The 20,806-nt window shown below is 37.8% G+C and overlaps 1 protein-coding gene across 2 annotated transcripts in view; it reads left to right on the plus strand.

The window, feature by feature from the left end:
- Nucleotides 1-1,387: 1,387 nt before the first annotated feature.
- The window catches only part of MACC1 (MET transcriptional regulator MACC1), a 92,853-nt gene continuing 73,434 nt past the window's right edge, over nt 1,388-20,806 (plus strand). For both annotated transcript variants that reach the window (XM_027539963.1, XM_027539964.1), the window contains exon 1: nt 1,388-1,510. The gene's annotated coding sequence lies outside the window, so the exon portion shown is untranslated. The remainder of the gene's footprint in view (nt 1,511-20,806) is intronic.

Below are 20,806 nucleotides of genomic sequence, written 5' to 3' on the forward strand. Positions count from 1 at the left end.
GATAATATATGAAGTTTGTTAGGAGAGAGAAAATAATTCAGATTAGGACAGACTGGCAAGGGCTTCTTAGAAAAGAATGTTTTGTTTCACTGAGCTTTGAAAGAAAGGAAGGATCTGAACATTTAAAGTTGGGAAAATAGTATTTCAGAGAGAAGAAACAGCATGGAGAACAAAATCTGTAGGGTTTAGGGAAACAGAAAACTGTTTGTTTTGGAAATAATATAAATGACATAAGGGCAAGTTAGGTTCTGGTCAGGAGATTGGGAGATCTGTGGCAAAGGAAATAGAATGACTCAATTTGAATTGTGGAATGACCCAAGGGGAAACTTCAAAAGAGCTCTGAGTGGATCAAGTAGATTTGACCACATGAAACCCATTTCCTTAGTAGGGAGGCAGGGAGAGAGAAAGTGCAGAAAATGGAAAAAAAAAAAAAAATTATTTTGTCACCATTCTGCCATCTGCTTACTTTAGCTGAATCTTTCCATTAGGTTTTGGGTTCAGACCAGAACTTGTCTATAACCATTTTATGGTTTGTTTCTAATGAGAAAGGAAAGGCTAGAGACAGATGCTGTATGAATAAAAGGAGAAAATACATTTTTTAGGTTTTGTTTGTTTCTAACACTTTCCCAGTGTTGCAAAGACGTGAAACAATTATTGCACCTTTACTTTTACCCAAGTTTTAAAATTTCTATTTATCCTTCCAATTTTCTTATTTTTGAGTTTTGAGCAATCAGAGGTAATGTTGGAATGCACAGAAGGAAAACACAAAATCAGGGAATGGAAAGGAAAATGATAGAAAATATCAACAAGTTTCATCTTGTTCACATTTTAAAATCACATTTAAAGTAATCCAGGGCATTTACAAATTGAAGGGTAAAATGTTTCTATTATACCTTTTAGCACCTGTGAGTGACAATCACAATGCTGATGCAGGATTAGCTAGAGGCTTTCAGGATTTACCTGGGAAGTTCTCATTCATCTGTTGCACAAGGTAATGAGGCATCTCTGCCCTGAATCACTGAAAGAGAATCTGGTGTGGCAGGTTGCACAGCTGAATGAGGATTTGTTTGCATAAAGTCTTTTTCGTTCCAACAGTGAGGGCACCTTCTTGTTGGCAAACATCAAACCTTTTTTTTGTTTCCTTTTATAGATATAATTTCGTATTTACAAATTGTTCTTAAATATACCCACCCAATACATACATGTTTACTTTTTGCTTTGCTTTTCCACCTTCCCAGAGCAAAGCTGCACCCTCTTCTCCCGGTTTCAGGTGAGAAATTTGAATTGTGGGTATTGTAGTTCTTCTCTCTGTTAGGGTTTCCGGTTGAGCAGCCTGGAGTCATACCACAAGGACTCCTAGTCCCAGGTGGCTCAGTAAGTAATAGTTCAGGCGCCACATACAGAGCAAGGCACGTTTGTAAGGAGTCCTTGGTTTTGGGTAGAAAGACTTCCATTCACTCTACCAAATAATGTTCCTGAACTGAAGAGACTGGGGTTCATTTCTGCAATTGTAAGTGCTGCTTTTAAAAATTAATTCTTTTCACTATTGATATATGGTACAAATAGGAAATTGTGTCATTTCCAGAACAATTGAATAAAGTAAATATTTCTTCCTTCCCAAGGCCTCCTTGGGAAAGAAAAAGAGAAGGTAATTGACACTCTGTGGGTTTGTGGGACATGGTTTAGAATAAATTTTAACACATAAAATAAATACCTGAGACATGGCATAGGATGAAATAACTTATGAAAAGAACAATAAGACATGCTACCTTCAAAGTCAGGTATAAACAACAACAACAATAGAACCCCACTTTGACTGACTTCAAACATGTGGATGGTTGAAATCCTTTGAAACTTTAAAATATTTCAAAAGGCAACAGCTGTGTTGAAAAGACTGTGGATGTTAAAGTCAGATAAAGTTAGATTCAGTGGCCCTACTTCTTAGATGTGTGAACTTTGGCACAATATTTCACCTTGTGGAGCCCCCATTTCCACACTTGTACGGTGGGTATAAAACCTGCTTCACTGGATTAATAGTATAAATGAGTGTTGTGCATTATGCTGAATAGATGCCTAGACAATAGCTACTGGAGGGTGGACTTTCTTCATAATGAAGTTTCAATTCAGCTTCAAAAACAGATTAAAGGGATAATTTATTGTAGGATTCCACTTATATGAGGTATTAAAGAGTAGTCAAATTCATGGAAACAGAAAGTAGAATTGTGGTTGCCAGGGGTTAGGGAGAGGGGGAAATAGGAAGTATTTAGTAGGTAACGAGTTTCAGTTTTGCAATTTGAAAATGTTCTAAAGATTGATTGCACAATAATGTACATATACTTAACAGTGCCGTGCTCTACACTTACAAATGGTTAAGATGGTAAGTTTTACATCATGTGTTTTTACCACAATTTAAAAAAACCAGATCAAGGAGTGCGTAGTTAGAATACTGGTGCCTCTTATTTATGAAAGTATCTCTGACTTCTTAAAACATGTCTAAATCCATTTTCAGTGGGTCTGATTTTAGGGTTGATATTGGATCACCTGTGTTAATCTCTGGTTTTTACATAATAATAATTAGCAGAGAGGATAATGCAATTTTGCTGTATTCTTAAAGTCATCACTATTTTTGTGGAGATCCTTTTATATCCTCCATAACTTAATTATGTGATTAATTTATAATAGTGAGATTTCATCATTACTGTACAGAATATAGGAATTGTGAAGTCATAGTTTGGTTACAACTTACTTAAAAACTTTAGAAACAGCTTAAATGTTTTATTTATTTTGGTGTTCTCACCTTCCCTGGACCTAATTTATAAACAGATAATTTTATGTGTCTGTCTTAGAGATAATAAAGACTATTAAGACAGGATGGTGTTTAGCTAATACATTTTAAGACAGGATGGTGTTTAACAGATCCTGTCTTAAAATGTATTAGCTAATTTGGAGGACAAAAGGCAATTTGAAGTGAAATTGATTTTAGATTTAATAACATACAATGAAAGTATGTCATTGTTAAATTTTTGGAAAATCTCTTGAAAGACTACACCAATGCCTAGCTGTCTATTAAAGCTATGTGTCTTCTATGGTATTTGGTGATAACTGAAAAGGCAATGGCAACCCACTCCAGTACTCTTGCCTGAAAAATCCCATGGGTGGAGGAGCCTGGTAGGCTGCAGTCCATGGGGTCGCGAAGAGTCAGACACAACTGAACGACTTCACTTTCACTTTTCACTTTTATGCATTAGAGAAGGAAATGGCAACCCACTCCAGTGTTCTTGCCTGGAGAATCCCAGGGACGGGGGAGCCTGGTGGGCTGCCGTCTGTGGGGTCGCACAGAGTCAGACACGACTGAAGCGACTTAGCAGCAGCAGAAGGTGATAGTAACTGGTATTTGTGACAAGTGTGTAAAGTTTTGCATGGGATATATCATTTAAATGTAAACTCTCTCAGGAACTATGTCAGGAAATCCCGGGTAGGATTAAAGTGAAAACAAAGGAGAAGGAAAGCTGCAGAATCAGTTGATAAATATAGTATACTATCTAAAAGGGCATTACTTTTGCTGTTGAATGTCATTTATAGTCTACTCTCTCTAGGACATGCCATTTATTCACTTAACAATTACTTCTAACAGTCCTACAATGTCCTCCCACTGGGCTGGGCTTTGGGGTTAGAGTGACTGAGGCATAGCCCTTGAGGGGATCCTATTCTACTAGAGGAGGTATGTACTTATAAATAGCTAAAGGCAGAAAGTGCTAATTCATGACACTCAAGTCATTCCTGGCCTCACTGTTGGTTCATTCCTACTGTTTAGAGTATACGGTGCTCAGGATCATGAGATTAAAGAAGTTTCCATAAGTCTTTGCTTGAACTGTAATAATTAGAGGACAGAAAAAAATAAATTTGAAAACTTGAATGTGAGTGGGTCAAAAACAAAGTGGAATGACTTCCCTGAACATGGAAGAAATACATACCCAGAATCTCAGAGGAAGGGGAGTTCATAGTGTCTGGAATAAATAACAGGTGCTGGGAATGAAAATGGAAGAGGGGGATGGGAATTCAATAGCAAAACAACAATAATAATAATTTATAATAATAATAAATGATAACAGTCAAAATGCTTTTGAGTTTTTAAGCTTGGGCCTGAGAGAATAACAGTAATACTGAAGCAAAAGAGAGGGGAGCTAGTTCTTTGGGGGGAAATGTGCTTCAGGCAATTTGAAATCGGAGCTAAGCTGACCTTTCAGTGGAAAGGGAAACTGCATTGTTAATCATGTGGAATTGGAATTCTGGAGAGCCATCAGAACTGGCCAGAGAAATAGAGACAGCAAGCAAGCACCTCTTTCAGTAAGATGAAGCAGTTCTGTTCTTCCTCATGCCTCACTCATAGAGGCTTGCTGAAGAAAGAGAATCTCCAGGTATCTAGGGATGGAGAGGGGAAAGAAGACTAGATTGACTGCTTCCACAGCTTTATTTTGTCTCAGGGTTTCTCTCTTGATTACTATAGTCACTACTTGCTCAGTGATGACGCTTCTTTGTAAGAGCCTTCCTGGGAAAAAACAGAAACATCATCTCTAGCCAGGAGACTGACCACTGGGTTTACTTTCCAGGAATGGTAGAGGGGAGTTTTTGTCTTCTGTTTCCATTGGGAAGAGCACTTAATTTGGAAGTTTTCCTAAAAAATACAATACATAGTAGATTTCCATTTAAAGATAGACAGATATCATAAAGCCTTGCACACTCACCTTCCAGTCTAGCAAAAAAAAAAAAAAAATTTAGAAATTAAAAAAAATCAAGTGCTCTACCTGGTTCTGTTTCTCCCTTTGCTACTTCAGCAGTTACTGCTTTTCAGTCTTTGTAGATTTTCTCTCTGTTGTATGCTTTTATTCTTTTGTCTACCTTTATTTTTATATTTTACTATTTCTACTGCCATTGAACATATCCATAAATATTATATAAGCTTGTTTTAAAGTTGAAAGATTTTATAAAAACCCTAGTGTATACAGTGTTCAACTGCAACTTGCTCTGTTCTTTTAACCTCGTACTTTTGAGGATAATCCATATTGATTTTTGTAGTACAACTTATTAGTTTTCATAGCAGCATGGTATTTTGCTATCATAAGTAGAATTATAAATAATCTTATACATGCCAGTTGTATACAAATGTAAGATTTATTTTAGTGAATATTTCATAGATTTGCTGAACCATAGTCATGTATATCTTCAAATTTATGAGATACTGATGAATTGCCTTCTAAAATATTTATCCCATATTTTGTTCATACACAATGAAGGAGAATTCCTGTTTCTCCCTAATCTCAAGACACTTATTTATCTTAAATGCTCTACATAAATAATCTCTCCAGATGTAACTGAAAACCAGATACTTTTGGCATCTTGGAGACTCAGATATGTTTGTAGCATTGTAATCTCTAAAATATAGTGCAAAATTTGATCTTAAATCAACTTCCTTGTTTCTCAACCTATGGTGTGAGAGAGCAACTGAATTTTCTATTTAGTAGACATTGTTGTTGCTCAATCACTAAGTCATGCCCGACTCTGTTATTCCGTGCACAGTGGGCTTCCCTGGCCTTCACTATCTCCCACAATTTGCTCAAATTCATGTCCATTGAATCAGTGATGCTATCTAACCATCTTTTCCTCTGCCACCCCCTTCTCCTTGTGCCTTCAATCTTTACCAGCATCAGGGTCTTTTCCAGTGAGTCAGTTCTTTGAAACAGGTTGGCAAAGTATTGAAGTTTGAGCTTCAGCATCAGTCCTTCCAAAGAATATTCAGGGTTGAGTTCCTTTAGGATTGACTGGTTTGATCTCCTTGCTGTCCAAGGGACTCTCAAGAGTCTTCTCCAGCACCACAATTTGAAAGCATCAATTCTTTGGTGCTCAGCCTTTTTTATGGTCCAACTCTCACATCCGTATATGACTATTGGACCTTTGTTGGTCAAGTGATATATCTGCTTTTTAATATTCTGTCTAGGTTTGTCATAACTTTCCTTCCAAGGAGCAAGTCTTAATTTCATGGCTGCAGTCACTGTTCACAGTGATTTTCAAGCCCAAGAAAATTAAATCTGCCACTGTTTCCACTTTTCCCCCAACTATTTGCAACGAAGATGGGACCAGATGCCATCATCTTCATTTTTTGAATGTTGAGTTTTAAGCCAGCCTTTTCACTTTTGTATTAATAATAATAATGATACCATGTACCAAATACTGTCTTAAGTCCTTTAAGTGAAATATATGACTTAATTAATTTGAGGGTTAAGATAATGATGTTCTGCCATTTTAGAGATAAAGAAACTGATTCACAGAAATACCATGTCAATAGTAAGAGCTGGTGAAATTTGTATCTACTCAGACTATTCCAGCTAAGACAAGTGATAAAAGGTAGGTGGGAGCAGACTGGAAAAAGAGACATCAAAGTAGCATAGTCCTAAACTTCCAAAAGTTTAAAATCTAGCCACTATTTAATAAGATAAAAAGAGCATAATGAAGTGATGAGAAGTGTCAAATAAGTCTATATTTGTATGGAGAAAATTTAATTTTGCCTAGGAAACCTGGAAATGATTTTCATAAATGATCAAACTTTACTGAGCCTTGGAAATTAGAGAAAGGAAGTTAAAGAGGCAAAAACAAAGGGAGTAGCTACTTATAAAATATAAGGAAATAGAAAGTACAAAATATATTTGGTAAAATTAATTTATCCAGCCATTGACTCAACAAATAATTTCTGAACATCTGTTGTGTGTGAGGCACTGACCTAAACTGTGGGACACAGCAGTGAACAAAAAAGACCCCATCTCTCTCCATAGGTAAGTGTGGTTGGTGATGTAGTATTCGGGGAATTGGGGGCAAAAGATGAAGGAAATAAGATTGGAAAGATAGATTGCTTATAATTATGAAGCATTTTCAAATATCAGCCTAAGAATTATGCACTTTATTCTGAAGGCAGTGAGGAATCAGTGTGAGTCACTGTGGGGTGAGTGGCATTATTCAATTATTTATTCAGTAAACATTAATTCAGCGGGCTTCCCAGGTGGCTCTAGTGGTAAAACCCCGCCTGCCAATGCAGGAGACATAAAGGACAGGGTTCAATCCCTGGGTCAGGAAGATCCCCTGGAGGAGGGCATGGCAACCACTCCAGTATTTTTGCCTGAAGAATCCCATGGACAGAGGAGCCTGGCAGGTGACATAGCATCATACAGAGTTGGACATGACTGAAGCGACTGAGCACACAAACATTAATTCAACCTGAGCTTTACTTGGTCCTGGGGATACGAAGATTGAGGGAGTGATAAGCATGTGTATACAGTTGATAATGCTATGTAAGAAATAAGGTGGGAGTTGCAAAGCATAGGAAAGCCTAACAGAGGCTGGAGTGTGTGGTGAGAAGAGGGGGACCATGGTAGGAGATCCTAGAAAGTAGCCAGTTTTGACCTAATGAAAATTTATCAGAGTAAAACTTTAGGTGTGTTTCCCTTCCAATTTTTTAATATTCAAAAGAAAATAAATTTTATTAACTGACATATCATTTCATATATCAAACTTTTTAATTTTCTGAAACTTTCTCCTCAATACCTATACAGAAATATAATTCTCAATCCTCAAACTAGAGTGCTAGGAGAAACCTTTTTATCCTTTGCTATTTGAAAAATAGCAGGTTTTAAGCAAAGTAAACAATCTCTGCTTACTAAACCATTCTCTTTTTGGATGGTTTTAATAAACTGAAAATTCAATAAAAACATTACTTGTTTTTGAATATCAATAACTGAACATTGTTTTCTAGTTGTAAAGGTTAATTCCTCAGTATTTACATGTAGATTGCAAGCATACAGTATGGATGCATTTTTATGTTCTGCCTGTAATCCAGCCTATTTTTCTGTATTATCATGTGCAAAAAAAAAAGTATGTTATAGCTCACCTATTTATGGAAAAATATAGACTCATTTATTCAGTCCATGGTATTTCATTCAAGTTTCTAAATCTTATTTATAAATGACTTGGTCAGTTATTTGGAAAGGGCATTTCACTTGGGTATAGACACAACTGTGTCAGAATGTCAGGGCTGAAAAAAGATGTTGGAGACTTTGTGCCAAATAGAAAAACTTAAAAAAATTAAGCAATGAATAGAGGCCTTACTGTGTATGTAAATATATTTACAAAGATATTAAAGAAAAAATGTAAAGTAATTCTTGCCACAATAAGAAAATGCAAATAATATGTTAGCATATAGAATGTGAAGTAAGCTGAAACTCCAGGTTTCAGATTTCTCGTCTGCGAATTCTCTCCTCATAAGCACGACATGGCAGCTTTCAATTTTTTCCAACTCTTTCCAGTAAGAAATATTGTAAACATATGGAATGTCTAGTGCCTTTCCTTTTTTTACTTAATATATCTCAGTGATTGACCCATATCATTGCATATGAGAAAACCACATTATTTTTTTCCTGCAATGGCTGTGGATATGCCAAAGATTTTTATTGGTCTCATATTGTTGATTTTTATGTAATTTCTAGATTTTGGCTACAATTAACAGAGCAAGAGTGGTCAAGGAGGTTAAATTGGAAAATTTGGCCAAGATTCTAAGATAACTGTTTTCTGACTAAAATCCCAAGTTGGGAATATTTTCACAAGTATTGACTCCTCACCCACCTCCAGGTTATAAGGAAAAATAAAGGGAGGATAAAACACTGAGAGGATTTTATAAGAATGATTTTTGAAGAGCTAACCCAGTGTGGAGAGGTAGAAGTGAGGGATGGTCTTTTTTATCTCAAACATAGAGGAAGTGGCTTTGCTATATACTCCTGGAAAGTTTAATGTGTTTTCCTCTAGAAACGCAGAGCTAAGGGGGACATCACTAAGAGAAGAATTAGATGCATTGCTCAGTTCACAGGTGATACAGTTATAAGCTTCTGAGGATTCCCCAAAGCTCACTCATGTACATGTGCACACACTCACCCCCATACACAGTGTCAGTAATAAACACTGCAGAGCCAAAGCCAACTTTCAATCACACTAATAGAGTAAAAATGTTCTGTTTATTTCTCCTTTTTCTTCCTTATTCTCCAATTTTGGAGGCTTCAGTAACAGGAGCTTGCAAGTTGGGTGACAGAGGAAGTGAGGTAGAAAAAGAGAAGGTGTGCACAGCACTCCTTTTCCAGAAGCCTGTAGACTTGTAGGGCACGAGAGCAGGGAGATCGGTCTTACACCAAAATGTTGGTATGCTGATGGAAATATTGGATGGGGCATTCTAATTCGTGAATCAAAACTGTATTTTGCAACCTTAAATAACCACAGAATTTTCTTTAAATCTCAGAGTAACCAAAAGATACATGGGGCCAATTGGGGAATTTTCGTCAGTGGTATTGGGAAAAACTTCCCCCAGTGAATACGTTTTTAAAAGGAAAGTGGTGGACAAAAATACAATTGCATTCTGATTCATCTCACAAATTGTTTCAAATGGTTACATGTGTATCTTTGCCTATATGTAAGCAAAACTCTCATTCTTAAACAAAGACAATGTATCTATGAATTTCCAGAACAGAGTAATTAACTTGCAGTAAGAATAACTGAAATTAAAACTACTGTAGACAGAGTATAGAGAGTATTTCTAGAAGACTCTTGAGAGTCCCTTGGACTGCAAGGAGATCCAACCAGTCCATCCTAAAGGAGATCAGTCCTGGGTGTTCATTGGAAGGACTGATGTTGAAGCTGAAACTCCAGTACTTTGGCCACCTCATGCGAAGAGTTGACTCATTGGAAAAGACCCTGATGCAGGGAAGGATTGGGGGCAGGAGGAGAAGGGGACAACAGAGGATGAGATGGCTGGATGGCATCACTGACTCGATGGACATGGGTTTGGGTGAACTCCGGGAGTTGGTGATGGACAGGGAGGCCTGGTGTGCTACGGTTTGTGGGGTCACAAAGAGTCGGACACGACTGAGCGACTGAAATGAACTGAACTGAATTTGGTATGGTAATGTGTCTTTTAAAATTTAAATTAATTAAACTAATTAAATTTTAGGCTAATTAAAATTAGCAAAAATGAAAAATTCAGTTTCTCATTTGCATTAGCCTTATTTCAAATATTCAGTAGCTACAAGTAACTATTGATTATGTGATTTGACAAAGCAGATATAGAATATTCCCCAAATCACAGAATTTTTGTTCCCTATTACAGACATTAAACTGTTTAATTCTCATGAAACATAGGGGGAAAATTATAGTTATTGTTCCCACTTAGTAAATATGAAAATCTAGAATCAAAGAGGTTTAGAATCTTGAATTTCTTTGATTCCAGGTCCCCTGATCTTTCCTCTAAACCACACTGGTTTACCCTCAAGGCAAGAAGATAAAAAAAATTAGTTTCACTCTACTTTCAGAATGCAATGGGGGATATCCTAAAATCTAGAAATCCCTAAGGGAAGGAAGAGTTGCTCATCTCAGTGCTACTGGATTGGTGGGGAACAAGTCTTATTTCTAGTTTCTCAGTCAGTTAAGTTCAGTTCAGTCGCTCAATCATGCCAGACTCTGCGAACCCACGGACTACAGTACATCAGGCTTCCCCTGTCCATCACCAACTCCTGGAGTTTACTCAAACTTGTGTCCATTGAGTCAGTGATGTCATCCAACCACCTCGTCCTCTATTATCCCTTTATCCTCCTGCATCAATCTTTCCCAGCATAAGGGTCTTTTCCAATGAGTCAGTTCTTCGCATCAGTTGGCCAAAGTTTCAGCTTTAGCATCAGTCCTTCCAATGAATATTCAGGACTGATTTCCTTTAGGATGGACTGATTGGATCTCCTTACAGTCCAAGGGACTCTCAAGAGTCTTCTCCAACACCACAGTTCAAAAGCATCAATTCTTCTGTGCTCAGTTTTCTTCACAGTCCAACTCTCACATCCATACATGACTACTGGAAAAACCATAGCCTTGACTAGATGGACCATTGTTGGTAAAGTAATGTCTCTGCTTTTTTAATATGCTGTCTAGGTTGGTCATAGCTTTCCTTCCAAGGAGCAAGTGTCCTTTAATTTCATGACTTCAGTCACCGTCTGTAGTGATTTTGGAGCCCCATAAAATAAAGTCGCTTACTGTTTCCATTGTTTTCCCCATCTCTTTGCCATGAAATGAAGGGGCCGGATGCCATGATCTTTGTTTTCTAAATGTTGAGCTTTAAGCCAACTTTTTCACTCTCTTCTTTCACTTTCATCAAGAGGCTTTTTAGTTCTTTACTTTTTCCCATAAGGGTGGTGTCATCTGCATATCTGAGGTTATTGATATTTCTCCCGGCAATCTTGATTCCAGCTTGTGCTTCCTCCAGCCCAGCATTTCTCATGATGTACTCTGCATATAAGTTAAATAAGCAGGGTAACAATATACAGCCTTGACATACGCCCTTCTTGATTTAGAATCAGTCTGTTCTATGTTCAGTTGTAACTGTTGCTTCCTGACCTGCAAACAGATTTCTCAGGAGCCACATCAGGCAGTCTGGTATTCCAATTATTTTAAGAATTTTCCACAGTTTATTGTGATCCACACAGTCAAAGGCTTTGGCATAGTCAATAAAGCAGAAGTAGATGTTTTTCTGGAACTCTCGTGCTTTTTCAATGATCCAACAGATGTTGGCAATTTGATCTCTGGTTCCTCTGCCTTTTCTAAATCCAGATTGAACATCTTGAAGTTCACAGTTCATGTACTGTTGTAGACTGGCTTGGAGAATTTTGAGCATTACTTTGCTAGTGTGTGAGATGAGTACAATTGTGTGGTAGTTTTAGGATTCTTTGGCATTGCCTTTCTTAGGGATTGGAATGTAAACTGGCCTTTTCCAGTCCTTTGGCCACTGTTGAGTTTTCAAATTTGCTGGCATTTCTAGTTTCTAATACAGCCTGTTTTGCAATCTATAAAATTTATTCCTATAGATGTAGATTCAACTAAAAGACTGTTTTAATGAATGGGGAATATTTTAGTAGCAATGTTGTTGGTTTAGCCGTTCAGTTGCGTTCTACTCCTTGTGACCCCATGGACTGTAGTCCACCAAGCTCCTCTGTCCATGGGATTCTCCAGGCAAGAATACTGGAGTGGGTTGCCATTTCCTTCTCCATTAACAGCAATAGTGAAATACTAAATAACTACACTTAACTAATATTTCACCTTCACTTTTGTATGGTTCTCTGAGAAACTACTCAGTGACTTGGTTATGCATAGGTTGTTTTAAGACCAGGTTTACTTTCCATTGTTTTTACAAAATAAATATACAAAATTCATAATAAAACCATTGCTTCACACTAAACATCTAATGGTGTGAACATGTAACTGTTTTATTGGAGAAAATATGAATCCAGATGGCTCAGCCTTGAGTTCTTTTCATAAACACTTCATGATACAATGGGGCTCACTCTTGTATCTCCTGATCCCAGCTATTCCTTTCATCCCTCTCTGTTGTTACTGCTACAGACTGTGTACCCCTTCCTCTGGGTCTCACCTGTTGTGTCCCGCTCTTTGCAATCCCATGGACTATACAGTCCATGGAATTTTCCAGGCCAGAATACTGGAGTGGGTAGTCTTTCCCTTCTCCAGGGAATCTTCCCAACCCAGGGATTGAACCCAGGTCTCCTGTACTGCAGGCAGATTCTTTACCAGCTGAGTCAAAAGGGAAGCCCTACCAGCACCAGTTAAGGTCATCTTTATATTTGACTCTTAAATTCAGATGATATAGTGTCACTTCTTTCCTTTAAAATATATGCTTTTAAATAAAGAAACATAAAAACAGAAATTTATCCTGCCAAATAATACCCAGTTATTTGAAGACTTTACAAAAGAAAGATGTAGTAAGCCAGACAGAGAAAGACAAATTCCATGTGATATCACTCATATATAAAATCTAAAATAAAAATAAAGCCATACAATTGACCCTATATGCAAAACAGAAACAGAAGGTCCTTAGCTCTTCCTGAATCTTTGACATGGCTCCATATTCTCTCACCATCTCTTCAGTGCACAAAGGCCTCCCCTGGAAGTCCTAAAAAGAGCTCCAAAGAATCCCCCACTCCCCATTTCCCTGCCTGTTTTTTTGTTTGCTCTCCTGCCATACAGCTCTCAGCCTGCTGCTATCTGGCAGCCCACACTGGGTCCCTGCTGGCCTCAGATTCCCACCAGCCCTCACCTGGTGAAGTTCCCTCACCTTCAGATCCTCTGTGCTTTCCTTACTTTGCCTCATCTTGCTGCCCCTCACCAACCGCCTTCCCCTCACCCTGCTCCCCACCTCATGTACTGGTTTCCCTTCCTCAGCTGCCTCATCCGACTTTCCTTCATCTTCAGTCTTTCCCTGCTCTCAGCTCTCCTTCATTTTCATTGTAGAGTTTTTCCTTGTGGAGATTTTGTTCCTCCTCCTTGTTGGGAAGCATAGTACAAAATAGCCGTAAAAGCAGAAAGTCCTTGGGAAAATGGCGAAGGGCCAGAAGTACCCAGCTTTGTACTGTGGACAGAAAAACATCTCCTGCCTTTGGTTATGCTCGGCACCAAGATTTAATAATAAATAGGGATGTTACTTGAGAAAACGGGTTGTGCTATAAGCACATGATCACTTAGAGCGCGCTGTCCTTGAAATGTTTTTACTGATTATGTGTTAACCCCGTATACGCTCTGCTGGCCGTATACTTTAAGCTCTTTGTTCCTGCTTCTATAAAAAGGCTTGACTGCAGAAATAAACTTGTCAGTCCTTGGGGAAAAAAAAGAAAGATGTACAACTATCTGGGTTGGTTTAGGGTGACACTTTCCTGGGTACTGAGTAATATGAAAAACACTCAGCAATGGCTATGGCATGGATGCTAACTTATCAGAATGGATGCTGGTCAGCATATAGTACCCGGTGTTCTCACTGAGTATCCACTCTGCCTAGAAGCATGGATAGTCATGAAAATATTGCCTGGCTTTTATAAGCTTCCAATATTAGATAACACTCATGTTTCCAGTCTTGGGTGGCATGGGATATCTTGGGAGCCTAACTATGAGGATGTTTCTCTTGGTTCAAGCAAAGAGTAAATGAGGTTCTGACGGTTGAGAGCATTGCTTGGCTCCCCTTTTATCTAATTACATTGCTTGATCTCTCATGCCTTGAGTTGAGTTTGGCTGTTTACTGAAGTTGAAATTCCCTATTCTTAAACTATGCTCTCTTGCTTGTTGAGGTTTGACAGCAATTTATTTTCTCTTTTAGGATTTGTTGTTATGATCAGTAAGTTGGTTGAGAATGTTGATACCAGAAGTCTCTCAGTGACCTGTTTTCTTTCGTGGGTGTCATGATTTTCTTCCATTTTTATTCTTATCATTTTGAAATATAACTTAGTAATGGTTGTTTCTGAGAGAGACATTTTTATGTTTAATTGTAGCTCTCTGTTTCTAGTAATCTTTTAAAGAGCGTGTGTATGTGCGAGTATGCGTATAGAATGATATAGCCACTTGTTTTTCTTTATTCTCTATCTTGCTAATAATTGTAGAATAATATGGGTTTCCAAGGTGGTGCAAGTGGTAAAGAATCTCCCTGCCAATGCAGGAGGTGCAAGAGATGCAGGTTTCGTTGCTGGTGCAGGAAGATCCTCTGGAGTAGGAAGTGGCAACCCACTCCAGTATTATTGCCTGGAAAATTCCATGAAGCAATGAGCCTGGTGGGCTACAGTTCATGGGACCCCAAAGGATCAGACGTGACTGAGCACACATGCACACGGTTTACTCAGCTTCCCTAGTGGCTTCCCCAGTGGTAAAGAGTTCACATGTGATGCTGGAGGTATGGTTTCAGTCCCTGAGTCAGGAAGATCCCCCGAAGAAGAAAATGGCAACCCACTCCAGTCTTCTTGCCTGGGAAATTCCATAGACAGAGGAACTTGGCAGGAGTTGCAAAGGAGTTGGACATGACTTAGGGACTAAACCACACCAGCAATAGTTAACTCACAGTTGCTTTAAAACTGTTCAGAAGACCTTTTTCTTTTATGAAAATACATTTAATTCACAAATTTCATATTGATTAATTTTATAGAACATTAATTTTATTCATTTTAAAATCTAAGCATTTCAATATAAACAAAATTATTTTGAAATAAAATCTATTTTTTATTTAAACCGGGTGATAAGAATTGCAAGTGGATTCCTATCCCCTCGTTCTAATCCTTATTTTAGAGCGTGGTTCTAAGTGGTTATTTCTTCATGTTTATGCAATGATCTTCACGTTGCTGGAGGGTGTGGTGGGGAGGATAGTGCTAGAGCACAGGTCAAGAGGGTGCCAGAGTGTCCATTGTGCTGGGCAAGGCAGGCCAAGCCCTTTACCTGTAACTTCAGTGGTATGTCCTGGGTTGAGCTGCTGCCACATTCTCTGCCATATACTCTCAAATCCCTTATATGTGTAAATCCCCTTTGCCCTGATAGCTTTGGCTGGGATGGTGCTTTTTTTTTTTTTCCCTGATGTGCCTAAGCAGGAGAAAGTCAAATCTACCAACTCTTTATCTGTGGACCACATTTCCACCTTTGTAACTAATGCTTTTCTCTTCTACTTCTAGCTTCTTTGTGCGTGTATTGTATAAATCACATAATCTGTCTGTGTCTCAATTTCTTATCTGCAAAAGGAGCTCGTACTCTGGCTACTTTTTCTGCTAAGATAGTCCTGAGGATTAATGAACTGACTTTCAAAAGCACAAGTGTCTGAGATGATAGGCCCTCCATAAATTCAAATTACAATTATTACTATCCTCCCTTTTATTGCCAGGAGAATAGTAACTCAAATGGGATCTAGTTATTTATAAAGGGCTTTGCATTTTAAGAAGTATTTTGTAATCTTTAATAACTTAGAAAAGCCTCTCCCTGCACAGTCTCAGCATCATGCTTCTATTGAAAAAAGGATTCATAAAGATCTTTTTCATGAACTCATTCATTGTTTTGCTGATTCAGATTATAATTTTTCAATCCTATTTTGTCTTATCCTTGAAGGATTTGTTATATATCAAGGCTTCTTGGGGGGTATGAGATTTATTCTTCTAATTGAATTATTTGGATAATATAAATATAATTTGACTTATAAATTGGTAACCTTTATTAAAATATTGCTTCATTAGAATGGAAATGAAGAGATTAAAATTGAGGCTGAGATCTGTATTGAGAACTCCAGAATGGAGGCTTGGACCAGGGTCAGACTTCAGGAGCTTATCAAATCATGATTGAATTATCAAAGGGTGGAGCCTGGACAGAATGTTCACTTGTCCAAATAAGCCTTCAGTGTTTACCTTGGGCAGTTGATTTCCTTTCATCCCCTCCGCCCACTGCGAGACCAGCGTTCATTAAATTGATTCCTTGGCTGTACAGCTTTGTTCATTGTTTACACCCTGAAACTGTCTGGATACACTTGGCTCTTTATCCCTCTCGATCTCCCATGTTGCCTTTGGATCCAGTGCTTGATTCTGGTTCAGAAAAGTCCCTGGGGCTTTACCCAAGCACTAGTTTAATTAGTGCCAGGTTTTTTCCATCACTCATGAAAGGGGATCAGGCATTGCTTTGATCTAATATCTTTTTGGCAACAGTTTGCTTCTCTTCCCACCATTTTCCTTCATGCCCCAGGTATCCTGTGTTCTCCAGGACATCCAGAGGTATGTAGTCTTCATGAGGTTTCTTTACTAATACCCAGACTTCAGAACTTCCCCTTCTTTCTTTCTCTACCTGGATGAGTCAGTCTAGTAACTGGAAGGCAGTCTGCCTCATGACTTTGGTGTTTCAGGGTTTCATCACTAGAGAGTGCTATTTTCTTCTTATGATCCTTGAAATCGTTTATGTTGAAATGGTTTTTATTTAATAAATATTTCTATAAATGAAATCACATATATATTCTAGTGGACAAAGGAAGCCTATATATTTTAAGGATGAAAGCAAAGAATAAATGGTAGCTTTGGAAGCATTTCTCTTAGAAACCAAAATGTTAAGTCTACTATTAGCTGATCAAAATTTGTTTTAAACTTTTCTGTTTCATCTGAAGTTGAGTATGAAGAATAATGACTTTAAACTTCATTTTTCAAATATGGCTTTTTAAAACTTTACAAGATAAAGTTTGTCTGAAATCTTTGTACATCATACAATTACATTCTACTTTCTTAATTTTTATCTGGAGGCATTTGTGAAATAAACCATGCTCTCAAGTTTTTTCAGTCCTCAATTTATTGATAGTGGGAACACAAGGACATGTACAGATTTACTGGCAGACAAAAGAATTTGATATATATTATGTGAAAAATCAGAGTCAGCTCAACATTTTGAAATGTCCAAGAAAGAAAAATAAGTTGTCATTAAGATTCCACAGAATCTTTATCTTAGCTCTGCTTATTTAATACACAAAAAAATGCAGAGCCACATGATTTTTACTCAAGAAGGTCAAAAAATTTACATCTGTTAGTTTCACTTAGGCAATAGGCAAGGCGCAGAACCAATTGAAAGCAGACCTGAAAAGAAGAGATTGCTTGTCTTCCCCCGGGAGGGCCTAGGAGGAGCAAAAAAGAAAATAACGATTGCTGTCTTGTTAAGAAAACCTTAGACTCTCTTTAATTTTTAACAAAATTAAAAATTATTCAATCCTTTTCAAATACCACAATTTTAATGCAAAGCTCATTTTGGGATTAAACTTTCTGTTGTGATAAACATAAACATCTGGCATTCACGGAACCTGAGAACTGATGTGGACCTCATCACCACCTCTGTAAGTGTTTTTAGATAAACAACAACAGTTTCCATATTTATAAGAAATGACAACTGAATTTGATTGGTACTTTTCAGATATATATCATGGGAACTAGAAGGTCTATGGAGTGATTTCAGAGCTCCCACTGCAGTGAAAGTGGTGGCTAGCAAGGTGAGGGTTGTGGGCTATCCTCCCCTTACCTGTCAACCAGATGAGTGTTTCTTTTATCACTTTCCAAAACTTATTTCTCTAGGTTTTGCCCAATATTCCGTTTTCGGGAATTGTTCCTCTATGCATGAGAGAATTATGTTTGAAAACATTCAGTTATTGCTAAGGTGCTTTCATTTCTAAAGACATGTTTTCTATATATGTATACCAACATACATTGTTATATATTTATACACTACCTTTCCCCAATGGGACTTAAAGTACCAAATCACAAAATATACATACATAGTAAAATTGAAAACCATTAACAATGAAAGTTAAGCCTCATAAAATAATGGCAAGGTATAGTAGGTTGGGTGAAGAGATTAATTATATTAAACAAAAATATCAGGGGTGTGAGAATCTATTTTAATGTACAAAATCTCAGTCTAATCTTCCCTAGCTAAGGTAAAACCCAAAGCATGAGGCAATACTAATCTGTTTTTTAAAAAAATCTTTATTTTTAATTGGAAGATAATTGCTTTATAATGTTGTATTGGTTTCTGCCATATATCAACATAAATCAGCCATAGATACACATATGTCCCCTCCCTCCCACTTCCACCCCATCTCACCCCTCTAGGTGTCACAGAGCACCAGGTTGAGCTCTCTGTGTTACACAGAACTTCCCATTAGCTATGTTTTACATATGTAATGTATATATTCCACTGCAGCTCTCTCGATTCATCCCACCCTCTCTTTCCCCCACTGGGTCCATAAGTCTGTTCTCTATGTCTAAATCTCTATTTCTGCCCTGCAAATAGGTTGTACCACTTTTCTAGATTCCATATATATGCATTAATATACAATATTTGTTTTTCTGTTTCTGATTTCACTCTGTATAACAGGCCCTAGATTCATGAGGTAGATGAAACTAGTCTTTTAATAAGAGAAAATATTAAAATTCAGGGGAAGAAATTTTTTCTATCCCCCACATTGGAGAATAATTTGTCATACATGGCTTTATATGAAACATAATGGGCAAGTTTCCTGATTACAGTTTTACAGAAATATAGGGAAATTACATGTATGGTCATATCTTATCTTTACCAGGAGTAAAAACCAAGGAAGTAGTGCTAAGCCGTCACTCTGTAAAGACCATTTTGATAACAGGCTAGAATAATATGCTTTACTTTTAAAGCTGCCCACTTATTGGAATTGATTTAGGGATAAGACTAGAATTGGGGTGCTGTGAATGGTTCATATACCCTCTTCTAAGATTGGCATGGCTTTTAATAGAATCTACGTGATGGACAATTTTAATTTCACATTGTGAGAACATGTCTAAAAGGCAGATTTCTTTTGTTGTTTGTGAATACAGCAAAATGATGTTTTGTGTGGAAATAAAATTCCTGACATGGTCTTGTTTTCTTAGTTTTCTGTTGGACCTCAGCCAGCAGAACCCAGAGGTTGAGCTGGCTTTCAGCCAGCACCTGAGTGACTTAGGTGTGAGCTTTTAAGGGTACAGTAAAAGGAATGAGGCCTACTAACAGGCTCTTTATTCCTCTGCCATGGGACCAGATTAAAATGCTTCCCCTTGTGTTTATCTCTGCTGCTGCTGCTGCTAAGTCGCTTCAGTCGTGTCTGACTCTGTGCGACCCCATAGACAGCAGCCCACCAGGCTCCCCCGTCCCTGGGATTTTCCAGGCAAGAACGCTGCAGTGGGTTGCCATTTCCTTCTCCAATGCATGAAAATGAAAAGTGAAAGGGAAGTCGCTCAGTTGTGTCCGACTCTTGGCAACTCCATGGACTGCAGCCCACCAGGCTCCTCCACCCATGGGATTTTCCAGGCAAGAGTACTGGAGTGGGTCTCTAAGGAAAACTAAAAAGAACGAACATAGAAGGGGGCATCACTTGGCTGTACTATTTTCTAAGTTTGGAGAAGAGAAAAAAAGTTGGGTTCCTTGCCTCTGCCACCATTGTCAGAACCTGGCTTTCTTTTTAGTTCTATCACTGAAAATTTTATCATCTAAAATTCTATGATCTAAGGTTATGATATAAAAGAAAGATAAAACCCCTCAGAGCACCATGACTTCCTAATTTCACTGGTTTTAAAATGGATTCCATGTCATTTGTGAATAGTCAGATGATGGTGACAGGAGATGAGATCTTGATGGTCACATCATGAAGATCCTCTCATTTAACAGATGGAGACATGAGACTATCAGCAAGCGATGAGTCACTGCAGGTCACATAACCAGCTGGTCACAAACCCAGAACTAGCCTCCAGGTCTCACTCTTTCTATTCTACCACTCCACAGTGTCCAAAGAAATGATTATGTTACAATAGTCAATGTTTTATTTAAATATATCTACTTGAAACTGTGTGTGTGAGTATGTATTTGTGTGTGCAGACACATCCCTATTGTGTAAAGATGATAGATACGGGGATGGAGAACAGTGTTGGCCTTTTGATTTCTGGCGCCTGATGGTTTTACTTTGCTGTTCATGAGACAAAAAGGGAATAGAAAGAAGTCAAACTTCCCCAAGAGTCTGAGTTTACCTTCTTAATGACACGTTTATTTTTCCACGTCACATTTTGCAAAGAAGTGAGAAGTGGGCCTCCGCAACCTGGCCTGCTTTCCGTAGTTTTTGACGTTACAATAACTTCCTTAGTTTAGCTGCATCTTTTACAAGATAGCTCATAAAACCTCAGAAGCTGGTTTCTTAGAGCACTTGCATCAGTGACTGTAATAGGATGCGACTTAGAAGAGAAATGGCAATAAAAAAAATTGAAGACAAAGTTGCACCTTATAGCCATCACCTTGATATAACTCTTTTTTTCACTTCTCCAAATTTCTTCTCAGTTTTTAATCTGTAATATGTACATTTTTATACTTTCAATCATAGTTTATATAAACTTTCAAGATTAGCCTT

This window comes from Bos indicus x Bos taurus, chromosome 4 (genome assembly GCF_003369695.1).
Source record: "Bos indicus x Bos taurus breed Angus x Brahman F1 hybrid chromosome 4, Bos_hybrid_MaternalHap_v2.0, whole genome shotgun sequence".
Classification (NCBI taxonomy): domain Eukaryota; kingdom Metazoa; phylum Chordata; class Mammalia; order Artiodactyla; family Bovidae; genus Bos; species Bos indicus x Bos taurus.